Source organism: Saccopteryx bilineata, chromosome 3 (genome assembly GCF_036850765.1).
Source record: "Saccopteryx bilineata isolate mSacBil1 chromosome 3, mSacBil1_pri_phased_curated, whole genome shotgun sequence".
Taxonomy (NCBI): domain Eukaryota; kingdom Metazoa; phylum Chordata; class Mammalia; order Chiroptera; family Emballonuridae; genus Saccopteryx; species Saccopteryx bilineata.
In genome coordinates, this window is record NC_089492.1 from 32,163,527 (window position 1) to 32,170,391 (window position 6,865).

Below are 6,865 nucleotides of genomic sequence, written 5' to 3' on the forward strand. Positions count from 1 at the left end.
CAAAAGTCTGCTTTGTTCATCACCTACAATATTGATTCCCACCACAGAGATAACCCACTTCACCACATTTTCCAGAGCCTTTTCCTATGCATTTACATATATCTGTATGCAACTATAGAAAATAAACAGCATGCTTCTGTGGAGCGGGGGGGGGGGGGGGGGGGGGGTTGTTGACACACATGCTATTGTTCTGTAAATATAGTTTTACAACTTGCTCTTTTGTTCCTAATAATGCCTTATCAATACCACGTCAGTATATTTTAGATTTCGTTCCTTTGAACTGCTAATTGTTTAGAATGTTCTTGCCTGTTGCACGTGTGAGTTCAGTGTCCTCCTTCGCTCTGCACATTTTTGAGTGGAGAGAACAGGTGGTTATATTGTTCTTGGTCTCTTCCAGGTGTCCGGAGCAGCCAGCCTCTGTCCTGCCTCCGACGTGCCTGAGCAGCCTCCTCCTGGTTTGGATAGGTTGTACGCCCCTTTCCTGATCATTGCTTTCGTAAAGAAAATGTTTGGACTGCTCTGTGTGTTCAGGCTTGCAAAGCCCTGTCCAGAGTCTGGGGTCTAGCGACAAAGAGGCAGTGATGCCTATCAGAGGAGGAAACACAGTCCTCCTGTTTTGTTTTACTGTACTTTTTATTTGTCCACAGCCTGCCAACCAGGCCAGCTCTGGGAACACAGAGCACCATTCTTCTTCATCTGGAGCCGCACTAGTAGAGGTGGCCAGACAGGGCTTTGCCAGCGGTCAACTTTGTTTACAGACAGGCTCTGCAGGGTTTTTTAATGAAAGGTTTCAGGGAGCCACTGGACTGGCCATTCGAAGACTAACACCACGAGGGGCTCATACTTTGCTGGCAAACTATTTCAGATAGTCTTGAGGCTACATACTCAGATTTGTATCTCTCTTGATAGTGAAACTAATTAGATGCCAGAATGAACCCCACAGGAAATAAAGCCACGAACTAGACAGTTTTGCTTTAGTTAGCCGTCTGGAAAACAACAGGGAGAAGATACTGATATTTTACTTTCTTTTGAGTTTTAGGAAAATCTTTTTCTTGACTTCTGTTGATTTTGTTCCTCTTTTCTCAATGCTGTTTAAATGTAACTGTATTCCTATAAACAGGCATTAAACACAGGGTTCAATAGAGTCTTTGTACTTACGTATGTTAAAACCCAGGATGAATGAAACCAAATAAGTAGAAAACAAAGTGTTTAATATAAATGAAGATGAATGATAGCATGCATTTGGAAAATCATTTATTTGTTAAACTTTCTCTAAGAAGTTTCTATTAAAAGTTAAGTAGATTTGCCCTCTCTCTATCCCTCCTCTTGTGATGGAAAACTAGAAAACCTATTCTTAGAAGTTTTTCCCAGTTTTCCATTTTTCCTTCTAAAGATGGAAAATAAAAATAAAAGATTTGGCTGCTAAAATTTGTTCCTTTTAGCAAACATTTTCTTATTTATTTATTTTATTTTTATTTTTTTAATATTCTCAAGATTTTATTGCCACATGATAAAACAAAATATGAAGCTTAGAACTGGATCACTTGGCCCTTTCGCTTCTTATATCCTCCCAGTTCAAAATGTTTGCATCTCTTAATAGCCAGCATTCTCTTGGACCTGCAGTTGGGCTCAACACATTCAAGCCTCAGCACAATCTTCTTTGTAGTTTTAGCCTTTTTGCGGAAAATGGGTTTCTCTGCCCCCCCCCCCCCCGTATCCACTCTGCTTCCTGTCATAATGCTGCTTTCGCTGTGCATACAGAGAATCCTTGCCCTTCTTGTACTGTGTTACTTTGTGGGGTTGATGCTTGCCGCACTTCTTACAGAAAGTCCGGCGGGTTTTAGGAACGTTCACTATGTTTGTGAGAGCGCTAGCAGCACGAAAAGGAACTCATTTATTTATTTTTTTTATTTTTTAATGTTTATTTTATTAATTTTAGAGAGAGGAAGGGAGAGAGTGAGAGAGAAGCAGAAACATTGATCGGCTCCTGTATGCGCCCTCACCGGGAATCAAACTGGCGACCTCTGCGCTTCGGGACAACGCTCTAACAAGCCAAGCTGTCTGGCCAGGGCCTTCTCACTTATTTTTATTTCTTATTAGTATTTACCACTTCTAGTCCTTCCTTCTTTTCATTTTCACCTACTTTTCTTCTCAGTCTTTTGTTTCTGCTCCTCCAGTAATGGCTATAACAAACTTGACTGTCACTTTGTACTACTGTTTAGCTCTGAGTTTCAATGTCTTTGGATAATTTGGATTAGCCTTTTAATCTTTTCTTCTCCATTCTCTTTGTTGACACACTGCTATCGTGAGTTAATGAAATTTGATTCTTTTGCACATGATGGATCACTGTGGCTTCTGTTAAAACCTTCAGCCTCTGTAATTTTAAGTCTGATTTGTGCTGTGGGCAGTGAGGCATTAACGATTATGCTTTCAGCGCAGAAAAGAAACAGCAGGGCTTCTTGTGGTTATTAAAAATTATATCTTTCATTTTTTGAGAGTTGCTGTGCCTGCCTTGGCAATATTAAAACTCTCCAGCAGTGGTTACTGGAAGCACCCACCAGTGGTACACTTCTGAGAAGGAGAGTAAGGAAGCACTAAAACTGACTTTCATGATGGGTGGCAATTACAAAGTGTTTTTGGTCTAGTTTTTTGAGGAAAATCTAGGGAAGATTTCTTTAGCACCATGAATAGCATAGCAGTAATGGATCCCAATAGATGTACTGAATCTTTTTGAAAGACTGTATTCCATAAAATTCTGTTGAGGGTTTGTGGCCAACTTCCAAATTGAAATGCTGCTTTGTCACGTCTTTTCTGCTGTTGAGTTTAGCTGCACAGTGGTGATGCCAGCCTTGTTATTATAGATGTAAATATGTTATGAAATTTAGGTCAAATTTCTTGGTTAAAAAATGCTATTTAAATATAAATGTCACTGCCTCTGAAATAGCAGATTCTTTTTGCATCAAAGATTCTGGTCCCATGAAATAGAAGAATGCTGTTTTCTTTTGAATTTGATGGTACTTTTAAAGTTTGTTATTAAAAACAAATACTTTTAGCCTGACCAGGTGGTGGCGGTGTGGATAGAGCATTGTACTGGGACACAGAGGACCCAGGTTCAAAACCCCAAAGTCGCTGGCTTGAGCGCGGGGTCATCCAGCTTGAGTGTGGGGTCGCTGGCTTGAACATGGGATCATAGACATGACCCCATGGTTGCTAGCTTGAGCCCAAAGGTCGCTGGCTTGAAGCCCAAGGTCATTGGCTTCATCAAGGGGTCACTGGTTCTTCTGTAGCCCACTGGTCAAGGCACATATAAGAGGGTAATTAATGCACAACTAAGGTGCCTCAATGAAAAATTGATGCTTCTCATCTCTCTCCCTTCCTGTCTGTCTGTCCCTATCTATCCCTCTCTCTGACTCTCTGTTCCTGTAAAAAAATAAAAAAATAAAATTCAAGCTTACTAATTACAAATATTATGGCCATGGTGGAGGTGCAAATTTTTATTCTAAGTAAATAACAAATCAAATCAATCAATATATTAAATGATACAGCATGATCAATTTGAGTTATTAAAAGAATTAAAAATGGCCTGACCAGGCAGTGGCATAATGGATAGAGCATCGGACTGGTATGCTGAGGACCCAGGTTCAAGAGCCCGAGGTCACCAGCTTGAGCACGGGCTCATCTGGTTTGAGCAAAAGCTCACCAGCTTGGACCCAAGGTCACTGGCTTGAGCAAGGGGTTACTCAGTCTGCTGAAGGCCCGCAATCAAGGCACATATGATAAAGCAATCAATGAACAACTAAGGTGTTGCAATGCGCAACAAAAACCTAATAATTGATGCTTCTCATCTCTCCGTTCCTGTCTGTCTGTCCCTATCTAGTTCTCTCTCTGAATCTCTGTCTCTGTAAAAAAAAAAAATTAAAAATGACATTAGGTTAGAAAATTTATTTATTACATCACATTTGTAGATTAAAATATTGCTGGCCAGTTGCTCACTAAGCTCATTTCTTCTCCTTCCCTGGCACATACCCAGACTACATTTCTCAGCCTCCCTTGTAGTTAGGTATGGATCTATGCTTGAATCGAGGCAGATGGAATGTAGCTGGAAATGATGTGTGCCACTTCTCTCTCTGACCCATAAAACTTTTCTTATGCAATTGTTCACTGTCTCTTCTTCCACCTGCTGGCTGACTGCAGAGAATCCTGCAGAAGAATCTCAAGCCCTAACAATGGCAGAGTCACAAAATGGATGTGGTGGGTCCTTGAAATAATCACTTGAAAGTCTACCTCAAGAACACTTACACCTCAAGTGACCATGAGGACTGTTTGTTATAGCAATTAGCCTACCGTGGCAAATACCAATAGCAAAAAGTTGATAAAATTCAGCAATGGCTGCTAACTTTAAAAAATTATAAATTGCAATAGGATTCTTTATTAACTTGTTAAATGTCTATCTCATATCAAATGTCAAAATTTTTCTTAATGATGATGTACTATAAGCGTTTTCATTAAAATAAAGAAACAAGAGGATGCAAGATGGTGATAGGATAAGTGGATGTTACACTCATCTCCTCCCAGGACCAAACTGTAATAACAACCAAAGTATAGAACAATCAGCCTGGATAACCAGCTGATCAGAAGTCTAATAACCAAGAAGAAGCCACATTGAGACTGGTAGAAAAGACAGAGATGCAAAAAAGTTGTCCTGCTCCCACTGGTAGTGGCTGAGATTCTGGAGGGATATTTCAGCTGGAAAGGTCCTCCTGAGGAGCTGGAGTCTCAATCCCATGCCAGGCTCCCCAGCCCGAGCACCAGAACCAGGAAAAGGAACCCATAAAACATCTGGTTGTGAAAATCAGTGGAGATTCTGTCTTCCAAGGAGAGATGGGAGTCTGCTAGAGAGATAGGTGCCCTCTTAAAAAGCTAATGCACAAAATTTTGTTCACAGCCTTTCACTCTGGGCTCTGGTGGAGGGAGGGTAGGGCAGACTAGAGTTGTGTAAGGAGAGACGGGTTTGTGGGACTTGTGAGAAAGCTGGAGAGACAGCTGCCAAGAATGCTTTGTTGAGCCCCTTTCCCACAATGAAGATACCATCTTTCTTGTATGGTACACTCCCCTTCTTATGGCATCAGCCTGGGGGAATGCAATAGCCCCACCCCTTGGACTCCCTGTTGCCTCAGCCCGCAGAGTTTATGCCCTGCTGAAGAGTGAGCTGCCTGGGCTGGGATGTAGAGGTCTGGGAAAACTCAGGAATCAGTGACTGAGTGGTGTGGCTTTGGAATGGGGCAATTCACCCCACTTTCCATGAACCTGTCTGATGCCTTCCTCCCACAAGAGATCCACTAGCCCCACCCTCCCATCTCTCAGTGCCCCCAGCCTGCTGAGCTCAGCCTCCCAGATGAACCTTGGGCAGATTGAGTTGTATGGTTCTACAACTCCCTTCACGTTGCCAAATCTTGGTCTGTTTGGGCCTGATAAACTCTACTGGCCTCACCCTGACCACTCCCTGAGACCCTGCTCCAACACAAAGGTCTATTGGCACCCAGAAGGGGGTGGCTAGACTTGGTATTCCCTGAGACATTTGCTGAGTAGCCTCAGACCCAGCACTGGCACTGAGTTTGAACCTGTATCAATCTGGTGAACACCACTTACCTGGTAACTCACTGAGAACCTACCTCATGCAACTGAGTACCTCCAGTGACTAATTCAGTGACGGAGCCTAACAGGCCACTGGCAGGCAGAGGTAGGCAAAAGCAGAGGTTTCCTTGGGACATTTGCTGACCTGTCCTGGAACCTGGTGCTGGTAAAAGCTGACCTTGATACACAGCTTGGTCATTTCTGTACACCCAGGCCCAGCAGAGGCAGGCAAATTGTGGGTTGTTTTGTAGTTCCAAACAGGTTGCCCAGGGCCAGTCACAGGCAGTGTCTGACATCTGCTTGCACCAGATTTCCCCCTCTCCCAAGAGGCCCCAGAACCAACATATTCAGTAGCCAGCTCCAGACAACATCAGAGCAGGACCAATTAGCTCACAGGTAGCATATAAAAATGGAAATTTCTGCAGGTTCTAGACCCTGCTGAGGCAAATTCTGATTCTGTGGTCAGCACCTGCATAGTAACTTGTACAGTGTGGTATGGACTGACCCTCATAGTCAGCCATTCTGAGGGTCAACCCCATTCACGAATGGGCCAAAAGAAGTTAAGACTCAATTACAATGGGAGGGCCTATATAACCCACACAAAGAACATTCCTGGAGCACCCAGTTTAGATGATCAAGGAAGTTGCATTACTGGGTCCCACAGGACACCACTACATTAAGCCACACTACCAAAACTTGAAGTCATAGAAGATCTGTCTACCCAAAACACAGAAACAAACACAAAAAGGCAACCAAAATAGGGAGACAAAGAAACATGACTCAAGTGAAAGAACAGGAGAACTAAATGAAGGCAAGCAATTTACCAGATATAGAATTCAAAAAAAATGGTTATATGGCTTGACCAGGCAGTGGTGCAGTGGATAGAGTGTCGAACTGGGATGTGGGGGACCCAGGTTCAAGACCCCGAGGTTGCCAGCTTGAGCACGGGCTCATCTGGTTTGTGCAAAGCTCACCAGCTTGGACCCAAGGTCACTGGCTTGAGCAAGGGGTTACTCACTCTGCTGAAGGCCCATGGTCACAGCACATATGAGAGGGCAGTCAATGAACAACAAAGGTGTTGCAACAAAAAACTGATGATGAAAAAAAAAATGAAAAAAAAAACCCCCTGATGATTGATGCTTCTTATCTCTCTCCATTCCTGTCTGTCTTTCCCTATCTATCCCTCTCTCTGTCTTTGTAAAAAAAAAAAAAAAGGTTATATGGATACTTA

General features: G+C 42.9%; 1 pseudogene; it reads right to left on the reverse strand.

Moving 5' to 3' along the window:
* Positions 1-1,462: 1,462 nt before the first annotated feature.
* Positions 1,463-6,155, reverse strand: LOC136329747 (large ribosomal subunit protein eL42-like; annotated as a pseudogene).
* Between the last annotated feature and the right edge of the window lie 710 nt (positions 6,156-6,865).